The sequence below is a fragment of the Pogoniulus pusillus genome, chromosome 29 (genome assembly GCF_015220805.1).
Source record: "Pogoniulus pusillus isolate bPogPus1 chromosome 29, bPogPus1.pri, whole genome shotgun sequence".
Taxonomy (NCBI): domain Eukaryota; kingdom Metazoa; phylum Chordata; class Aves; order Piciformes; family Lybiidae; genus Pogoniulus; species Pogoniulus pusillus.
The window spans coordinates 14,796,684-14,818,718 of NC_087292.1; the positions used below are offsets into that span (position 1 = coordinate 14,796,684).

Sequence of the window (22,035 nt, forward strand, 5' to 3'; positions counted from 1 at the left end):
CCCTTCCAACCCTGACTGATTCTATGATTCTAAGGCACCAACACTTGGATGATGTGAAGAAACAGAGAGTTCTCTCTCTGCCTGTTGCTAGGATTCACAGCCATACCCCCAACTTCCTGGGACTTTGCCTCCTATTTGGGCTGTTGGAAAAAGGAAAGAAACCTTGTTGCTTCCAGGTTCTCCACATTAGCCTTATGCAGCTCCAGTCCCAACCCTTATGATATTGCTACAGTCAGACATGAAATCTTAATGCATGGTAGTGCCTGGAATCTTACATTCTTCTGAAAAAGGTGAGTCCCCAGTAGTAAATGAAATATTAAACATTATTAAATATGAAACAGCTAAACCTGGATTCCATTAAAATGAATCTTTCATAGTTTTCCTGGTTGGGTTTTTTCCTTCCCCCCCCCCACCCTTTCCCTTTCTTTTTCCTCCTGTTTCCCAGGGAGCACAGTGATCTCACAGCTTTTATGTGTCCTTTTAAAGACAGAAAAATCACAGGTAATTTAAGTCTATTCTATTCAGATTTCTTTTAGCTGGAAAACAAATCAAGGGTGTGAAACTCTCTCCTGATCTCATCTATCTCACTGAACCGTTCCACGGACAGTATCAAAGGCTCACCTGAAAATGTGTGTGGGCAGCAGGACAAGGGAGGTTCTTCTGCCCTGTACTCAGCACTGCTCAGGCCACACCTTGAGTGCTGTGTCCAGTTCTGGGCTCCTGAATTCAAGAGAGATGTTGAGGTGCTGGAAGGTGTTTGGAGAAGGGCAGCAAGGCTGGGGAGGGGCCTGGAGCAGAGCCCTGTGAGGAGAGGCTGAGGGAGCTGGGGTGGTGCAGCCTGCAGAAGAGGAGGCTCAGGGCAGACCTTATTTCTCTCTACAATTACCTGAAGGGAGGCTGTAGCCAGGTGGGGTTGGGCTCTTCTGCCAGGCACCCAGCAACAGAACAAGGGGACACAGTCTCAAGATGTGCCAGGGAAGGTCTAGGCTGGATGTTAGGAGGAAGTTCCTGGCAGAAAGAGTGATTGGCATTGGAATGGGCTGCCCAGGGCAGTGGTGGAGTCGCCGTCCTTGGAGGTGTTGAAGCAAAGGTTGGATGAGGCACTTAGTGCCATGGTCTGGTTGATTGGCCAGGGCTGGGTGCTAGGTTGGACTGGATGACCTTGGAGGTCTCTTCCAACCTGGCTGATTCTATGACTCTGTGTAAACATGAGGAAAAGCTTCCTCTCTGTGAGAGTGCCAGAACACTGGAGCAGGATGCCCAGAGAGGTTGTGGAGTCTCTGTCTCTAGAGAGACTCCAAATCCAGCTGAGCAACCTGCTGTGCGTGACCCTGCTTTAGCAGTGGACTTGAACTAGATCATACCTAGAGATACCTTCCAAACTCTGGGACTCTGTGAGGTGCATTTCTGTCCTGGTATTTAGAACTTAAGCCCCCTCTTTTATTATTAATCACTTTATTTGAACAGGACTTCACTTGAAGCTCAGTGAGGCTCTGAGCAACCCGATCTAGTTGAAGATGTTCCTGCTTACTGCAGGGGGGCTGGACTAGATGACATTTAAAGGTCTCTTCCAACCCAATGCATTCTATGTTTCTATGGATGATAGAAACTAAGAGGATAGGTAAGTTGAGTGCTAAGAGGGTCCCTGAGCCTGGTTTTGTGTGAGACATCTCCTCAGTCCAAACCATGGGGACAAGTGAAGAAAGCCAGGTCTGGTGGGAGGTCCCATCTCCAGCAAACACCTTAATTCCTGACTCACCAGGGTGCTGCATTATGGTCTCCAAAACATGCATGACTTAATTGCTCAATCTACAGACATGCTTTCCATTGGAAAGCAAGCACTATGAAGAAAACCAAGCTAAAATGGCAAAGAAGGTAGAAACCCATCCATTATTCATGGCCAGTGTTCCACTTTGCACAAAAAGCCTTCTACCTTGCTTTCCATTTCACTTTCCTTAGGCCACTTCCTCTGGTTCATTTGCACCCAGCTGGGCTCCACATCTTCCCCTCCAGGAACTGGGCAAATTGGCTGAGAAGAGAAGTTTGTTCTGCAGCAGAGTGGGAGAATCCACGCACCTCTCTGCTTCAGATCTTTGTACCAATTCACAGATGTCTAAAGGAAAAAAAAAGAGAGAGAGAAAATGGTAGGAGGTTATTTTCTTTGTTTTCTTTGTGGTGTGCTTCTGCTTCATCTGAGATGGCAAGAGCCTCCCACTAGCAACAGCCTTCTCCCAGCTCTGACCAGAAGCATACGCTCTTGGTCTGGTTTTGTAAGAGCTTTTTACATCTGCTTCTGGCCTGACACCCTTGGGATGGAGAGGAACAAATCCCAACTTCATTCTTTATTTATTTTAATGAATTGCTGTTGGCCAACTCACGTTTTCACCACAAAGATTTCAAACTGCCTTGGAGCACCAGGCAAAAAAAAAAACAACAAACCCAAACCAAACCCAAACATGTTGCAAACTGCTCTGAAGCTTAGACACGAACATGTCAACTAAGTGATCCACATGAGAGTAGATAGATGTGACATTTAGTAATCATCTTTCTTGGACAAAATGGGGCACTGCTGTCACTTTAAGTAAATCTCAGTCAGATTTCTGGCATTTTACCATGAGGAAAACAGGAGGCATAATAGTAAATTTCCCTTTAAAAAAATAGGAAAGATCAACCTTGGGGAAAAAGAAAACAAACGGTCGCCACAATTTAAGGTGTAATACCTCATCCTGGCTTGGCTATCTGTTTTCTTGCTGCTGATATCAATATGTCACTCCTAATGTTTACTGATGCTCACTTTACAGATGACTTTTCCTAGCTGTCAGAGTATCTGTCACCAGCATCTCTTCCCCTTCTTTGCCTCTCATCCCCTTTAATAAAGATTAATATCTTGGAGGTCAAGCAAGAGACCAGTTGCTACCTAAACGACACCACAGCTCTGATATTTAAACAAGATGAAGAAGTAATTGCTGAGATGATGTGAACAAATTGGGTAATTCCTACCCTAAATGAACACACTTGGCTTTTGTGGGGTCAGTTAATACCAAGTGCATGTTCAAAGGGACTGTGCATTGTGCAGGCATTCTGAAGGTTCACCCACTGAAGGATTGGAGATGTTCAAAGTGAAATGTTTAGCCTCTCTCTACAGCTTTTCTGGAGTGCTAACATGTTTAAAAGAGAAAGAGAAAGGGGATTCTATAAACACATGGCACATAGGTTTTCCATATTTATAGTCCATCAATGACTTCTGTATTAAATGGTTTCAGTCAATGAGTCCAAACAAGGTTTTTCAACCTGTCACTCCCGCAGCTCAACCTGCTGCATGAAATGCTAAACATGTTCTGTCTGCTTTCTACATCTTCCTTGACAAACACCTGGAGTAATGATGCCAGAATGAATATTTAGCCAGCAATTTTATGGATGAAGCACAAAACCAGTGGTTTTGACTTTGAAATGCTAAGAGTAGTGAACTTGTGGTTTGATTTTAAATTGCAATGATCTGACTTGGAAGATGCAGTGGAATAGGTGATGGAGTTCCCAATCATCCCTGCAGACCCCCTCCCAGCTAGGCTTTGTGGATCACATCTAATAACAGAGGCAAATGAGGCTCAGGGCAGAGCTCATTGCTATCTACAACTACCTGAAGGGAGGCTGTAGCCAGGTGGGGTTGGGCTCTTCTCCCAGGCAACCTGCAACAGAGCAAGGGGACAGTCTCAAGTTGTGCCAGGGGAGGTCTAGGCTGGATGTTAGGAGGAAGTTCCTGGCAGAGAGAGTGATTGGCATTGGAATGGGCTGCCCAGGGAGGTGGTGGAGTCACTGTGCCTGGAGGTGTTGAAGCAAAGCCTGGCTGAGGCACTTAGTGCCATGGTCTGGTTGATTGGCCAGGGCTGGGTGCTAGCTTGGCCTGGATGATCTTGGAGGTCTCTTCCAACCTGGTTGATTCTAGGATCCTATGAAAAGGGACTTCAGCTCCACTCCCTAACCTGTTAACCTGGAATCCTTTACTTGGCACTCCAGCTTTGGATGTTGGAGCTCTCTGATACCTACAGCAATAACTCTGTATAACCTTAGACCTGTGGGAGCTTTGGCATGGCTGAGCTGCTCAGTTTGTGGGTTGTACTTCTGCCCCAATGGGAACTTGCACACAGAGGCCCTTGCACTTTCTTCTGGGCATTACACACTGGGATTTCTCTGAACACGGTTGGGACCAGGCACAGAGTGCTCAAGATCTAGGTCCTGCTGCTGACTGGGAGGACCCAGAGCCAGCTCCCTGCATGTGGCAGTGTCTCTTTCTCTAGGTTGGTGAGTATTTTGGATGTGCACCATTGTGTGTGATGGTGATCTGACTCCTCTCTATCCTCTCTGTTCAAGGAGCACCCCTGCAAATAGAAGAAAAACTCACTGGCTGTGGAAGAGAGGATGTGGCTTTGATGAAGGCACTTCAAGAGCAGAGCATTCAGTTCTGCTTTGTGCTCTATCCAGAAGGAGTTTGACACAAATTGTTAGCTCTGACCCTTAAACTCTGAGCAACCCCCTCTTCCCTATGTCAAAAGTGACAGCCCCATCACTACCCATCCTACAGCCTCCTCTTGGCTCTGTTGTGATCTCAAACTCAGTGCTAACTGCAGCTCCCTGACTCCAAAGGGATGGGGCTGTTCGAGAGGCAGATCTCACACAAAGAAAGCAAAGCCCTGATGGCACTCCTCAGCATCCCACAAAACCTTCCAAATATTGGCAAGCTGCAAAAGAAAAAAAAAACAACCCAACAACAACAAAACAAGACAACCCAAAAAGAGTTAAGACACCAAAAGCCACTTCCTGAAGGGAGAACTGTGCACATCATTATTTCCAGCACACCAACAAAACCATTGTGCTCAGAAGATGACTCTGAAAGTGCCTTTTGTTGTGTTGTGTATGAAGCAGGATTTTACATCTGCAATAACCACCAGGTGATTTGATTTCCAGGAACTAGATTATTTTGCAGTGAAAACCTTTTTGATCAGTATTTTAGCAATCTTCTTAAGGAGAGGGGAAAAGAAACAAACCCAACCTCCCACATCTAAACATTTCAGGAATATTAGAAAATATCCTAAACCCAACTCAGTTTTGACTCCCACAGACTGGGAGTTTTACTGTCTGACACCACTTTGCTTCCAGATAAAACCTGTTTATTTTGACTCTAACCAACTTGATTCTTCCCATGGCAGGATCTGAGAGCAGCAAAGCACAAAGAAACTCCTCGCTGCAGACTGCAGCAAGCAGAGGTCTCCCTGGCAAAGGCATTATCTTACAAAATGATGGATGTACATATTTATTTGCTCTGTGACTTCCATGTCAGGTTTGTCATATTTCCTCAAATTACTAGTTAAACCAAGGGTTTGTGGGTTTGTTTTGGGTTTGTTTCTACCAAAGCCTGCAGGCTCAATATACCTTATATATAAAAAAAAAAAAACCAAGCTGTAATTTATCTGCTCCATAGATCATGTGGAACAATAATCACTCTGGAGTCTGTGCTGGCTTCCCATGCCTGGCTTTGTTGGAAGAGATGTATGAAGTGAACAAAAAGCTTCCTGATTTTCATGCTCTGTAATAAACCTGAAATATGGAGAGGAGTGAAACGTGTATTTAAATTAAACAGTGGAATCTTGACAAAGAAGGAGTGCAGAGAAATACACACACACACACACCCCTCACACCCCTCCCAGACACATATTATGCAATGACACAGTATTATTTCTCTTTCCAGATGGACTCCTACAACTTATGTACATTTTATGTTGCATACATATAGCAAGTGAACCAGGAAGACCATTTTTATCCTGAGCTTGGACTTCTCAAAGCGGTGCATAGGGTCACTTGCATTTTGCAGGAACAAACCCCTTTTGCCTACATAAAAATGCATTGGACCCCCCCAAACGGGTTTAATATTCACAGGCAGTACCCATAATAGCTAAGTGAGAGCTCTCACTAAAGTCACTGCTTGGTGTTGGTGCCTGTTTCACACACATATGGCTGGTTTTGGAAAGGCCATGAACAAACTTCAGATGGTTGCAAAAATAATAATCCAAATGATTAGATGGATAACCAAACTGTATCCAAATGGAAAAGGGATTAAGACAGTGGGAGAAGATTCCTCCCACATCCACAGGTCCCTCTCACATCCTAGGAGGGAAGGGAATAATATTAATAATATGAATATATTGAAATACTTTTTCTTGCCTTGGGTGGGCAATTCCTGCAGCAGCCAAGCTGCCTCTGGCAAGGCTTTGCTCTTGCTGTTTTGTTTGTTGCAACACACAAAGACTATGTGATCCCTTGTGCAGATGTTAGAAAAGCACCTTCCCATCTGGGGATGTGACCCAGGCACTAAATGTTGTGCAGAGGAGCTTCCAGGGCCACATAAATCCTTTGTCATCACTTGGGTTAATAAGCACTGAAGGGCTGTCAGCACCGAGGCCCCAAGGAAGCCAAGTGCAGGGTGAAGCTTTCTGGTCCACTGGCCATAGGGATACAGAGCTGCAGCAGGGCTCTAGAATTATGACCAGAAATCAAATTTTAAACAAATTAATTCTCTGCAATGTATTTAGTTGGAGAGATGCAGCTCTCTTCCAACCCTAAGAGGAGCTCTTCCTCTGATGCCCAGCCTCAGCAATGCTTGGGGCTGTACAGATCAAAACTCATCCTGGGAGGCACTTTCTGAATGACCAAGATCTGTTTAGTCTGCAGCCTGAGTTAAAGGGCAAATCTGACTCTGCCTCTAGCTCCCCAGAGTCTCTCCTGCCTTTTAGTTTTTGTAGACCCCCCTAAATTGCAGCTTCGTCGTCATTAAGAGATCCAGCAGAAGCCTGGAAGAAGAGATTAGCACATACCAGAGCAACAGGGCTGCTAGGAAGGGGAAAAAATAGACAACATCAGTGCAATGTAGCATTAAAAGTATGGAGTGACAGATGACAGTTGGTCTGTGATGGGGTGATTCAGCTAAATGGTAAACAGAAGGGCGAATTCTGATCTCGCTGATGCCAACATAAACCTTGGGTTGCAGAGGAGCTGCTTCGCGTCTCTAGTACCAGAGTCGAGCCCATAAAAGCTGTGACTCAGCCAGATAATCTCTGACAACTGTTAGCTCCATGGTAAATATGGCAACGTGGCAGGCTGGAGAATAGACTAAAAAAAAGTTTCACTTCCACACTTCCAAACTAAAATGTTGCAGAGGCTTTTTTTTCCCTCCCTTTCCCCCCCTCCCCCCTCTCCTAACGGCATTTAAAAGTCTTGATAGGAATAATAGAAGTGGTTAGGGAATGTAGAGGTGAAACAGGATTTTTCTAGGTTTTTTCTTCAGGTTGGATGAAATATTTTGATTAAAGCCAAATTAATGAGGTTGCTGAGCCAGTGAATTGAAAAGTCAGTTCTTGCCATAGCTCCAGCCTCCTTGAGCCAGACCTGATGGACACTTCACACAATTACTAGTGGCGATGCATTGGACAGGCACTAACTCACATCTGTGTGAGATGGGCTTGGGTAGGTTGCTAAAAGGAGGTATTTGCCAAGAAAATCTTTAGAGTTTCATAGAATTATTTTGGCTAGAAGAGACCTTTAAGATCACTGAGTCCAACCAATAGCTCAGCACTGCCAGGTCACCGCTGAACCATGTCCCTCAGCACCACATCTCCACGGTTTTGAAACCCTTCAAGGATGGAGACTCCACCACTGCCCTGGGCAATCTGTTGTAGGCCTTGAGAACCCTTTTGGGGAAGAAATGATACCTAAAGGTTCCCACCTAAAACATACAGCCGTGTCTTTGTGTGGGCAGAGGCACCAACACTGAGGTGAGACCTAACAGCAAATTAGAGCTGAAGCCTTGCTGAGGCCAAAGCTGGAAGTCTCCCATTGTGCATGCTGAGGCTTCCTCATGCTGAAGCTGTCTGCTTGATGATTTTAGCACTGAGATATCTGAATCTCAAAGGCAGGGATTAGGACTGTCCTGCCTCCTGGACTGACCCAGACTCTTTGTCCCTTATCATCCACCTTACCTGGCATCACGATGGTTGTATTCAGCAAATGAGAACCTAACAAACTATGGAGATCTGAACCTGTGTCACATTGTTTTGGTGACTAAAAGAGCAAATTCCTTTTTGTCTGTTCAAATTTGTGAGGTATTGGTGGTTTTACTCCTGTCCACATCGTGTCTGGTTTCACTAGCAAGCTACTGGGGTACCTACAGAATTAAAAGAACCCATGTCTCATGGGAAAGGTCTTCTTTTTCACATGCCAGCTGACCCAAAAGGCAGCTGTGCACAGGGCTCTGAAGATCTGAAGTTTGCTTCTGGCATCCTTGCAAGGTGGTGTCTCTGGAGGCGTTCAAAGAGAGACTGGATGAGGCACTTAGTGCCATGGTCTGGCTGATTGGACAGACAGGGCTGGGTGATAGGTTGGACTGGATGATTTTGGAAGTCTCTTACAACCTGGTTGATTCTATGATTCTAAGCACTGGGATGCCCCCCTGGAAATTCCTCCTCCTTGGTGGGAAAGACAGAAAGAAGGGATTGTCCCATGGGGAGGCCTGGATGGCAAGGGGATGTCACAGCTCCTGAGCCAGCCTGGAAAGAGGGAAGGAAGGACAGCATCTGTTTGCACTCCACTTCCCTCCAGGGCTTTAAGAAATTTGGGATCCCTCTGAGTCAATTTAAGGTCTAGGGGAAGGTTTTTCTATGAAGGAGAATGAGTTTTGCATGTGAGCGGTGGTGAAAAGGAGTCTAGGAAATGAAGCCACACAGAAATAGTCACCTTATATAGGAAATCCTACCTAGGAAAAACTACCTGAATTGTGGAATTACTCTTTACTGAGATAGGAATTCAGACCTGATTCCTTTCATTACACATTTTGTTTCTTGTGTCATTACAGCCTACACCAGCAGATTATTCCCCAGCGACACAAACAGTTGTAGTGAGATGCTGCAGTTGAAAAGAACAAAACAGGCAACAGTTCAACATTCTCAGCTAAGATAATTATGTTAATCTGAATGGGTATTAATTTCTGTTTATTTCACAAATATTGTATTAGGGAAGTAGCTTTCAAATTCACACCTCACCAAATGCTTTTCAACAATGATTTGTTTCATTAATTTTATCAGCCGCATTCCTAATTTCTTTAGAGCACCTTCTTTGCCGAGAGACATTAATCCCTGCTAGAGCATCCTAAAAGTCAGCGTGGAGGAACTGAGCTGATAAATGTCAGTGTGTAAGTTCCCCCCCCCACTCTCAATCCTTCAATTTCCAGTGTTGTTGGGGCAGGTAATAAATTTCTGATTGATTAATTTCTATCTTGGAGAAGCCTCGAGAAATGTCTGCGCATATTTTCTCGCCGTTTCAACACACATACGAGCCTTCAACATTCCAATGTCAAATTATGTGTGATATGGGTTAAGTAATAAACACCCCCCCCCCCCCCTCCAGTATTATTTTTAGAATGTCTATAAAAATAACTAAGGCAGTTTAAAGTCTGTGCCTTAGTCAAATATTCAGCGTGGAAGTAGGTTTTGAGCTGAATTCTGTATCTGCCGCTTCCGAGTTTCTCGCTAATACATTGTAAATGCGGCTAAAAAGTGAACAGGAAAATCTTCTGTGTCTGCTAGGTTGGTGCTGTACTAAAAGTGCAAAAATGCTGAAGCCAAGCACTTAGTTGGTTAGAAAAATGAAGGGTGTTAATGGTTGTACCTGAAGCAAAAGGAGAGCAGTGCACACAGAGTTGGTTGTTGGGTTTTTTCCCCCCCTTTGCAATCTGAGGTTTAGAAAGCATCGTGGCCTTCTCTCTAATGGCCAGAGGTGAGAAGGGCACCCAAAGGTTGGGATTTTGATCCAGATTCGTTGTTACTGATAGAACTGCTCATTTTTGGACAAGGTTCTGCTCTGAGGATTGTGATTTTACCCTCCTGCCCCTTTAGCCATCACAGGGGGTGTGGTGGGCAACAGGCACAAGGGAGCTGAGGCTGGTACCAGCCAGCACAGAATCACAGACTCACAAAATTAACCAGGTTGGGAAAGACCTCTGAGATCATCGAGTCCAGCCTATCACCCAACCCTTCTAATTAACTAAACCATGGCACTAAGTGCCTCACCCAGCCTCCTCTTAAACACCTCCAGGGATGGGGACTCCACCTCCTCACCGGGCAGCCCATTCCAATGCCAATCACTCTTGTTGTGAAGAACTTCTTCCTAACATCCAGCCTAAATCTGCCCTGCTTCAGTTTGAGCTGCATCCTCTTATTCTGTCCCTGGGTGTCTACAATAAGATACCAACCCCATCTGGCTACAACTTCCTTTCAGGTAGATGTAGAGAGCAATGAGGTCTCCCCTGAGCCTCCTCTACTCCAGGCTGAACAACCCCAGAGAGTCAGCTCCAGTTGGGTTACATCTGGCACATACTTTGTTCTTTACCTCTTGGGTGTCAGTTGGCTTTATGTTCCATGATCAGATGGCTGCAAACAACATTACACCTCCCAGATGATAAACTCTTTCCCAGGAGGATCAAGTAAAGCCAAGGCAGGGAAGGAGATCTGCAGAACCTTCATCCAGGTAAGGGCAAGCACTGGGTGGGGGTTTTAGAGGCTGAAATAACCACCCTGAGCAGAACACCAAGCTGCTTTCGCTCTGCTCTTCCCTGTCAGTTTGCTGTGAATGCTCCACTAGATGCTGAATTCCTCTGCTAAACACTGGAGATGGAGCTAAAATTCAGGTCTTGTGATCAAACCTCCTTGTACTGCCCTGGCTCTCATGTCTGACAGGCACAGCTGGTGATGAATCAGGGTGAGAATGTCAATAGTGAGCCATTGCAATAAAAGATGGGTGCAGTTATATTTTCTGCCCCCCTGCCAGCTTGCTGGGCCAAATTTCCAAACATAACTCAAACCCAATGAAGTCAATATTAAAACCAGTTGACTAAACCCTGCCTCACCCCTTGGTTTACTTCAACCAGGCCATGCCATTGAGCTAACCCATGACACCAGCCAGTTTACCTTCCTCTCTTTCCCAGAGCAGACAGCAAATCCTATTTTTCCTATTTCCTACTTCCATTCCCTGGACCTTGGCCAGCTGAATAGAGGTCAGATACGTCAAGCTGGGTCTAAACTACAGGAAAAAAATGAGCTGCATTTCAACCTTCTCCTTTAGCAGAGTGACAATATAATTCATGTTTATATTCCTGCCTTTGCCACCATCCTGCTGTTTGACCTTGGGGAATTCACTTCATCTTTTTTGGACCTTCATTTCTCCTCCACCTTGTTTGGTTTGTATTTAGACTAACATGGGGCAAAACTAGACCAAAATCTATGGGGTAAAACTAAACCTAGTATCTATGAGAAGAAACTTGGCTTACACTGTTTTGTTTGTATTGCAACCATGTAGCCCACATATCTCCTGGACTTCAGGTCTCAGGCAGGAGTCAAGGGAACCACCATAAGCATAAACTCCAAGCTGTGGGATGAATGTAAAGTGATGCTCTGTCCCCATACGTACACCCATGGTGAGTGCTCTCAGTATTCCTTGCATGTTTAAGATGACTCAGAAGAATTTGTTCCCAACCACCCAAATTAGCAGGCAGCCTCTTCCATGCAAAGCAGCCTCTGCCCAGCAATCCTGCCAGGCAGCAGGGAAAGCAGAAGGCTGGCTCTGTGCTGACCTGTGATTGAATTTGTTGAGATTAGAGCGGGAGCTGAGCAAACTTGAAATGCCTTCATTTGAGGGAAGCTCCCATTTTTATGGAGATGCTTGGCTGTCTTCAGACCTAATTTCAGGACCCAAACACTCCAATTTCCCCATAAGACTGTGTTCAAACACTGCCTGACTGCCGTTGTCTCTTGCTGCAGAGCTGGGAAGTCACCACAGCTGACAAGGATTCATTATGAAGTTGACAGTTTGCCCCTTCCCTTCAGAAAAAAACCCAAACCTCAAACAAGAACCCTCCACACAGCTTCATTCCTTTCAGCCCACACTAACTCTCAGACGAAACCTTCCCTGCTGTTCTTAGGAAACCTAAAATATCTAAACTGCAGGATTAAACCCACCCTCGCCCCCTTCAAACCAACAAGTAACAAAAGAGGGAAGAAATTATCTCTCTGCTAGGGTGATGAACATAAAGAGCTTATAACATTAATCATCAGCAGAGAAAACAAAATCCCAATTGCTGACACCACCCTGGAAAGAGATGGAGAGATAAAGAGAGAATATGGAGATGGGGAAAAGAGAAGCAAGAGCAAGAAGTACAAAGTGCAGCTGCCAAGGTGTGATTCCTCTGCTGGGTGAGTGCGCTGTCAGGGCTGCTTAACAACTTTATTCAACTTTGAAACCCCCGGCAATCCTCGCAGTGAGTCCCTGGCTTGCAGCTCACACCTCGGGGTGGGGGGCACCCACCCGTGGGTCCCTCCATCAGGCTGTGCTCTGCCTTACAAAAGGCTGGGAGGGAGGACAAACCAGCCAACCCTTATCTCGTTTGAATTCCCCCGATCTCCTTCATACCCTTCACTCACTCAGACCTTCGCCTCTCCCCGTGAGGACTATTTGCAAAATAAAGATGATTAAAAACAAAAACCAAAAAACAACCAAGCGAAAAAAGACCCAACAACCCAAACACATTTCTTTATTATCCTTCGATATTTTTGGCTATCCCTGGTCTGGAAGGAGTTAAAGCCATTATCTCCTGGCTGGCCGCAGCAGCTCCAGATCCTGCTGCGCTCTATCAGAGCTGCCGGGGCAGCGGCAGCGCCGCTCTCACCCCGCGCATTGCAGCACTGCGCAGTGCCCGACTGCTGGAGTTTGCTAATTTGTGTGTTTTCACTCGAGGCCTGCTGATTCAATCATTTTAAAGATGCCCATTTCTTCCAAGCCAGGGATTTTATGACTCTAAGGATTAGAAGCTGTTATCCCAACAAACCCCGGAGCTCTATATATTCTGATTTTATGGTAAGCTTCACTAATAAACTGTTTAAAACATATGCTAATTGTGTTTATTGTATTCTTTAATTATCATATGTATCATTAAAGATGTACTATCCCGTTTGGAATCCTAATACTTATCACCCTCCTCGGTTTTTGGGTTGTTTGGGGTTTTTTTTTTGGGTGCCATAGCGCAGGACTGCATTACTTTAAAAAGGAGAAGTGGAAATAGATACATATATTTTTAACAAGCAACCCTATTTTCGATTTTCATTGCTTATTTAAAAGTAGACTCTTTGAATTGACTCTGGAATCTATCCTCTGAAGAAAGGCAGGCAGGGGAATGACATAACAAAACATGGCATTCTGTCTCCGTGCATTTGACTCTGTAATTTAGGCTTTAAATCTGCCTCCCTGTAGCCTTTTACGCTCCGTTTTCTGTTTCCAGACTGCTCCAAATCATCATTTGCCCAGCTGAGATGGGTTACCAAAAGATCAGAATAATTGTCCCCTCATTTTGCTTCTAGCTCATTACTCTTATCGTACACACACACGCTCACAGACACACTCCAGCACGTGCATAATAAATCAGTGTATTCTGTGTATGTCCACACACCCATAGATGCATATGTATATTCACACTTATTCTCATGCCAACCCCCTCCCCAAATTAATTATGAGCTGTTTTTCCACTCCTCCTCACTGCTTGAGGAATTTTCCCTATTTTGAGGACAGATCTTGATCCCGAGTGTAGTTTTATCCTGCCCCTTTAAAATGAACCTCCCCTGCGTGATAAAATCCACATACTCAACACCCACCATGCATCCCCCTCTGCTGACCTGCTCCCAGCATCACCCAGCTCAGTTTGCTGCGGCCTGCCCCTATTTTTTTCTGTTTCCTCATTCAATTTGAGTCTACTTTTATTTGTTTCCACCTAGGAAAATGAATTGGCATTAACATCAGGGCTTAAAAACAAAACAGCAAGCAAAAAAAACCCAACCCAGCAAAAATCCCAGGGCTTTGGGTTATTTTCTTTCTTTCTTTTCTTTCTTTTTTTTTTTTTTTTTCCCTTTCAGCTGTGCAAGCCAAGGAGGGAAAAAAAAAGGGATGCAGGGAGGAAGGCGCATGAGCAGTGGGATGGGTCCTTGGTCATCAATATTGCAGATGAGAATACTAAATATGTGCGGACACACACTGGCAAAACGCGGCCGCGCACGTTTATCACAGGCTCCTTCTTCCTTCCTGCTGCCTGCTCCACATTCATGTGTTCCAGCCTAGGTCTTTATAGTTCTTTTTTTGTCCCCCCCCCCTTCCCATATTTGAAGGATATCTTGGGAAAACCATGAATAGCCCAACAGAGTGATTTCTTTTTGGTGCAAACGAATGCAGCCGCTGGGCTGCTTCACTGCTGGGCTAGTGGAGAGTTTCTTCTCAGGAATTTATCAATCAGACTTTTTCTTTTCTTTTAGTCGGTGAAAGATGTTTCCTTTAGGTACCAGATGCCACTGTTAACATCATGAATGAAACTGCTTCTGCAAATGGAATACTGGCATTTGCATTCACTCATTCAAAATAGCACTGGAAAAGCGGCGAGGCTGATCTGTGTTAACGTTAAAAAATCCTGTTTCCAGGCAAAGAAAGGAGAGCCTCTGCCTAGGCAGCCAAGCCATGATAAAACAACAGGGATTTTGATGGAGGTCTTTAATATATGTGTTAAATAAGCATATTAGTGGGCCAAAAGAATTTAAAAAAGCAACATAGGATTTCTTGGTTTCTAAAAGGCAACCAACAGCCTACAGCATCCCTGTCACATAACACAGAACTCAATGTCGGGTCAGAGTTCTCTGTATTTACTGTGAATTGGAATAAGCTGCCTGTGTATGTTGTCACTTTTCACGTGCTGAGGTCACTGAGGACATCATTAATTGTTTGTTTTGCCTTTTTGGACATTTAACCCACGTGTTCTTGTTGGTTTGACACCCCAGTCACAGGTGTACTTCAAGCTGCAGGAACAAACGGTGGATCACATCATGTCAAAACAATCCTACCATCATTAGAGCCATCTCAGCCAGGATGATTTTAGCCCAGTTTCTGGAGCCTCAGTGTTTCACCCCACCACAGGGCTGCTGGTGTGTCTGGGGGACACTAGGCAGAGCACATCTCTGCAAGCAGCACAGGTCTGCCCTCGCTGCAGCCCCTGAAAATGATAATTTTGCACAATCCCAAACAAATTAAAGCATCCTCCTCTCTCCCCATTATACTAATGGATTTTCTGCTACTTTTTAAATTATGCTGTTTTCAAACACGAATACATTTGAATGTCAGACTCTAGTACCCAAATCTAAATGTCAAGACCTCTGTACATCTCTGGCATGTAGGAACTAATTTAATCATCTCAGTGAAGCGATTTCAGTTCAGACAATCACTTTGTTCGAGTGGAAGGGTTATGAAGAGGGTGTACAGAGGCAGGAGAGTGCTTACACACTATTTAAGGCCATGCTTTTCTGTAGAAAGAAAGCCAAGATGGGCATTTGTTCAGGAGTGGAAATTCCCATACCCTGCCCAGCTGATGGGAATTGGGGTAAGCATTGCTCAGCCTCAGAAGACAAACATGAGTGGCACCAAGGAATGCTAATTTTTCATTTACTGGGGAAAGAATTGGGGGGGAAAAGGACAGCAAATGATGAAATGAAATATATTTTTGTTTCTCCTGTGATTAGGGGAGGTAAAAAGGGAGAATGCAGTAAAACAGAGGATGCCTGGTGACTGTGCTGCTGGATGATTGTGCACATGGTTAAAGCAAATATTTTTCAGATGGACTAGAGGCTTCCTTCTTCTAAAATTCAGCCAAGATGGTTTTGTTCCCTTATTTTTTTTTTTGCATACTGCATTTACTGAAAGGCAAAGGCAGTGCAGGCAGGAGGGGGTATGTAGGGAGTAGCTAGCAGAACCACAGAACTATAGAAAGAGGACTAGTAGAACCATACAATCACAGAGTCACTTCAGTTGGAACGGACTTTGATGATCATCAGGTCTAGCTGTTAACCCAATCCTACCAAGTCCATCACCAAACTATGTCCCTCAGCATCTCATCCACATGGCTTTTAAATCCCTCAGGGATGGGAACTTCAGAGATGGGAACTCCACTACTGGGCAGCCTGGTCCAGGCTTTGACTGTCCTTTTGGGGAAGAAACCTCCCTTGGAGCACAGGAGATTTATTTTACGTGGACCAGCTACACATAGCAGTTACTCAACCATAACTTGTGTAATCTGTTTTAGAAGGAAGAAAAAATCCTCCTAAATTTCTGAGGGAATGCAGATTGGTTCCAGTCCACCACTGTGCAAAAACTCTCACCGGGGCCATCAGCAGGGAGCACAGAAGTTGTATGAGAAAGACAAAGCAACATCTCCTCTCCTTTCTGGGGTTTCTGGAAGATCAGAGAGGCATGATCAAACAGCATTGCTAGAGAGGGAAGAGAACGCGCTAAAGGAAGGATGGATCAGATCTAGAGGCTGGACACAGGGAATGGGATCATAGGAGTGATTGCAAGGATGGTTCAAGACTGTAGATTAAATAATTGAAGGGCAAGCATCAAGTTGCCCAGGGAATTAGTCAAGCCCCCATCCCTGGTGATTCTCAAGGTGAGGCTCTACAGGACTGTGGGCAACCTGATCTAGTTGATGAAGTCCCTGCTTACTGCAGAGGGGTTTGGACTAGATGACCTTTGAAGTCCCTTCCAACCCAGACCATTCTAAGATTCTCTGATTCTCTGATCAATCTCATTGACCCATAAGTGTGGGAAATGTTTGGCAGTGTCCTTTCCCTGAGCATGCCACCGCCTCCCAAACCACAGCCCAGCAAGAGTCTGCACAGCAGCTCATCCATTTCCTGGTGAAGCCACTGGGAATAAGCACGGATTGGGTGCTGACTGCTTGTCTTGGATTTAAAACTTTCAGCCCTAATCCTGTCTTTGTAACCAGCAGGCTTTAAAAAGTTGGAGCTCGAATCATTTAGAGCTCAACTAATTTTGCTACTGTTTCAAGCACCATCTCCCCCCCCTCCCCCCAAAAAAACGAAGCAAACTGAAGGAACAATCAGAAGGGCAATCCGTTGTGGAGAGCTTTGGTGAAAGAGGCTTAATTTGTCGGATTACTCGTTACAATTAGATGCAGTATCGATGATATCAAATTATATTAATAGCTCTAGCATTCTGTAAGTGTTAGTGTGAAAACTGCCCGGCCCTGATAATGAAAACATGCAGCAGCCAGCTTTGTAAAACAATCAAAAATCAATCCCATGTGTCAGGCTGAACACATCAATGAGACAGTCTGCAGGCAGAGGGAGTTTTTATGAAGTGCTGTCAACAGTCAACGCTACACTTGTCTGATCCGTCCAGCTCCGCTAAGTGGAAAGATTTCTCTTTTTATAGACCCCAATAGAAGAGAAAGGAAAAACAGGAAAATGTAAGCCACGGTAATTCATCTCAAGTATCCTGAAGGACAATTAATAACAAAGGCTAGCAGTGGTAAGCCTGCTCTTTGGTGTGGTTTGGAGATCCGGGGCTGTAATTATTGAGCCATCCTGCTGAATAGCACAATCAATGCTTGACGGCTGCGTGGCAGCGCGCCGGAGCCATGGCTTCAGCTCTTGTGTAAATGAAACGTCAGGCTGGGGGAGAAGGGGGCCGCTGTGGTTACCCGCCCTTTGATTAGCTTTTAGCGAACAATGAGTTTTCAATCGACGCAAGACATTTTAATGGTGTTGTTGGGATCGTTCTTAATAGGAGGGTCGGGTGATAGAAAGGGAGGGAAGGAGAGGGAAAGGGAGGATGAATTTCCCCCATGCCACGCAGGTGCGAGAGGCTGGTGTGCATGCATCCAGCCCTGTTCCACAGCGGAGAGGCTCTTCCCGGCTCGACTGCGGTCCTCGGAGCTGGTAGAGGCACCCGGGAAGCAGCCAGCAGGGATCAGAGCAGTGGGACCACGGCACAGGCTTCGTGACCGGCCGGGCACGTAACATGATTTTGCACCCAATGACACAACCTGGTTGATTCTATGATTCTGAGTTTTCCCCTAAGGCACTCAAGCCTCTCCCTTTTTGCTCCCTCAAGCGTGACCCTTCCCAATTTGTAACTCCAGGGTTTGTCCCCTTCCATCTTCCATCGTGTAGGTTGCCCAGGGAGGTGGTAGGGTCACCATTCATGGAGATACTCAAGAAATGCGTGGACATGGCACTTCAGCACACGGCCTAATGGCTATGGTAGGGTTAGGTTGGTGGATGGACTCAATGATCTTAGAGGTCTTTTCCTAACCTATGATTCTCTATTTTTATCCCTTCCCCCTATCTCTCTCAACATGAAATTCCCCTCTGCAGCATCAAGCTGAAGCTTTTCAGGCTTCCCTTTAAACTCCTGCCTAACTTCTCACGGACACGTCTCTATTCCTGTCATGTCTTACTTCCTTCTTTCACAGCAGAAATATTTATCAAACTGTTCATCAAACCTGCCAGCAGCTTCACTTCTCCCTTCAGTTTTCCCAGCACAGCTTCTTCTACTGCAAAATCATCCCTTCCTCCGTGCGCCGAATGAACACTGGAGCTCGAGCCAAGGATGTGCTGGGAGAGTTTTTTGAGTCTGTGCCCAGAGATCAGGGACAGAACCAGATTTTTGTTGTTGTTCAAAGGTTTGTTAATCCCATTTTCTCACTGACTGCAAATATTCTGGACACTGTTGCTAAGTGAGGAAAGGACAGGTAAGCTCAGAGCCTTGTTTCCAGCTGCTTGCTGGAAGAGCAAAGCTGTGCTGCCGATGCACCTATGAACATTTACTTTACTCTGCGTGCAGCTGTAAATTCTTCATCCCTTCTGGAAAGGAGGAACACAAAGGCAAACAATTACTTGTAGAGTACACCTTACTTTATGCTGATACTTACTGTAAGGGTGTCAAACTGCCCCAAGGAATGAAGCAGCCCTGGTTGTGCTGAACTGACAGAACCATATCATTGTTTTGGTTGAGTTCTCTAAGATCATGGAGTCAAACTATCAGCCTAACACCACCGCGACCTTGAAACCATGTCTCCAAGTACCATCTCTACACATTTTTTGGACAGTGACTTCACCACCTCCCTGGGCATTTGGAGAAGATAAGTGACAGCAAGAATAGCCAAATGTTTTGGGAATGCATTTGTTCTCTTCACTCATTCAAATTCACTTCTGAAGCCAACCCGTCCACCACTAACCCTCCCATAATGGGACTATGCACACTGTACCCAGACCTTGCTGACACTGTACCATAGAACTGTCGAGGTTGGAAGAGATCTTTGAGATCATCAACTCCAGCTGCTCACACAGAGCTCACAATCCCATCACTACTGCTAAGCCACTGACACTAAACCATGTCCTTTAACACCCCATTCACGCTCCTTTTAAATACCTCCAGGGATGGTGACTCCACCATCTCCTTGGGCAGCCTGTTCCAATGTTTGAGTACTCATTTTGGGAAGGAATGTTTCCTGATATCCAACACAAACCTCCCTTGGAACAACATGAGGCTGTTGACTCTTGTCCTGTCACTTGTTGCATGTGAGAAGAGAGTGGTGCCCACCTCGCTCCAAAGTTCCTTGAAGTAGCTGTAATGGGCAATGCTGCTCCTGTAGCAGGAACGTCAGATGCCCAAAGTCTGCCACCCAGTTCCAGTGAAGAGTTTATTCCCAAATTTACTCCTCCAGCTCCAGCAGTTGCTCAGTACTTCTGCAAAGCCAAAGTGACTGCTGTAAGCTGCTCGGGGTGGGCAGGCACTCTGCCTCCTGCAGGACTCAGAGTAAGACACCTCCACAAGGCAAGTCAGACTCTGCAGATGTAATTGATTAGTAACTATCAGCTAATTACAGGGTAATCACATGATTATTTTTGCTTTGCAAACTGAATAGTTGCCACAAGATTGACTAATTGTGCGGGGCAATTTTCTAGGCAGACACAGAACTACTGCTGAGTAAAACCAGATAATGCAAAGGCTGCATACAGCAGGTAGGATTAGTTGGATTATGTTCTTGCTATCAATGTACAAGTCCAGCATGCACATCATTGCATCGTGTGCTTCTAAAAGGATCTCTGGATCCTGTGCTCTCAGGTAGAAAAGAAAGATAAGGAATTGCTCTACCAGTGTTACTAGAATTAAATGTAAACCCCAAAACCTTTGGCAAGGCATCTTTGCAGCTCTGCCAGCCCAAAGGGGATATGTAATTCTTCTTCCCTGCAGAGGAGGGAGGAGGGTTTGGACTGCTCCTCTCCCAGGAAGGAAAGGGAAGGAGAAGCCACAGACAGGAGCAGACTCCAGTTAACCTGGGGGACTCGTTTGCCTGCAGCACACGTAGCTGTTGCAGCCACACAGTTGCACCTGCAATCAAGGGCAAGTGTTTTGCTCTCCTTCCAAAGCCTGGTCACAACACGAAGGTACAGTGCTTGGAATAATTTGTCCCTTCATAGCTCATCAAAATTGTGATGTTGGCAGGAGAGTCAGTCAAATCCCAGCAATGTAACCCAAATATTTTCACAGATGCATTGAACGTTGCACCAGGAAGCAACTGGAAGAAATTATTTCCTCTGCTGGCAGCTTGCTGTGAAAGGCACCTTTGGCTCCTCAATATCTCTTGGCTAGGGAAAACAATTCAACATTTTTTGAGCCATTTTCAATGTCACTGAGTTAGATCAATCAAACACTGAAGAGATGAGGTTAAAGCTGGAAGATATCATATTCTCTTTGTGGTGTCAAACCCGTGGGATCGAAGCTCCCACAGAATAGGTCTGATTTTTTCCAGGTTTAAGGGAAGTATGAATGTGGTTGAGGTCCCATTCCTGGAGGTGTTTAAGGCCAGGCTGGATGAGGCTGTGTGCAGCCTGATCTAGGGTAGGATGTCCCTGCCCATCGCAGGGGGGTTAGAACTAGAAGATCCTTGGGGTCCCTTCCAACCCTGACTGATTCTATGATTCTATTATTCTATTATTCTATGATTTTTCCTTCCACAGAATCCTAAATCTTCTTACATCTCAGGATCCTAGCAAAAACCACTGAAAGTACTAAAATAGGACTGCCTGGGGAAAAAAAGAAATAACCTCACACTTCAATGATTTAGGGAAAAATAATATAAAGAACCAACATATGTCTGAATTAAAAAACTCCACTTCTATTAATTTAAGCTTGGCACTAGAAGACATATTTCTGTGTGAGCCAAGTGCCAGCAGAATGTACATGAGAATATTTTTAGGTTTTAGCCAAGAAAAGTTAATAGAAGGAACAAACGTCGCAAGCACATCCATGAATGTACAGCAGGGTGGTTCAGATGCTCAGCTGATGGAGTTGAGCCTCCATCCCTGGTTGCAGTGGAGACAGAGGGCTTCAGCTCAGTCTGTGCAAATGCTGTTGATGCCAAGTAGCCACTGGACTCTAGGAAGGAAGACATAGCAGAAAGACTTCGCCTCTTTATCTTTCTTCAGGAGATAACGAAAGAAACATAAGGAGAACATATCTGCAAGGCCACCCTGCTGCCAGAGGGGCACAAGAAAAACAACTGGAGTTCACTCTTCTCTTGTAATATCCTCAGAAGCTGACATCAGAGTTTCTGCCCAAGGCCCCAAATGAACTAAAAAATGTTTCTGTGCAGGAAAACAGAACCCACTCAGAATGAGTTATGTTGAGTTTACACAGAGCCTCATCTACTCACAGCCTGATTTAAAGAGAGTGATTGGCATTGGAATGGGCTGCCCAGGGAGGTGGTGGAGTTGCCATCCCTGGAAGTGTTCAAGCAGAGCCTGGATGAGGCACTTAGTGCCATGGTCTGGTTGATTGGGCAGGGCTAGGTGCTAGGTTGGTGTCCTGGAGTCCTGTACCCCTAAATTCCTCTCCTGCCCGGACTTCGGGGGGGAAGGGGAAAAGCCGCCTGGTTTCCCCCCCCCTCGCCTGCCCTGCAGCCGTGAAGGGGGCGGGGACTGCCCCGTGAGTTCCCGCGCTGGAGCCAGGCTGGGATTGGCCGTGCGCTTTCGCGCCTAAAGTGTGGTAACTCTGCCCTTTGTCTAGCGAAGGGTATAAATATTGGGGGTCTTCCCGCCTTTGGGG

At 45.4% G+C, this 22,035-nt stretch overlaps 1 long non-coding RNA gene across 2 annotated transcripts in view; it reads right to left on the reverse strand.

The window, feature by feature from the left end:
• The window catches only part of LOC135188205 (uncharacterized), a 227,934-nt gene that overhangs the window by 36,450 nt on the left and 169,449 nt on the right, over positions 1–22,035 (reverse strand). For both annotated transcript variants that reach the window (XR_010307608.1, XR_010307609.1), the window contains exon 3: positions 1,934–2,113. This is a non-coding gene — a long non-coding RNA (uncharacterized LOC135188205). The remainder of the gene's footprint in view (positions 1–1,933; positions 2,114–22,035) is intronic.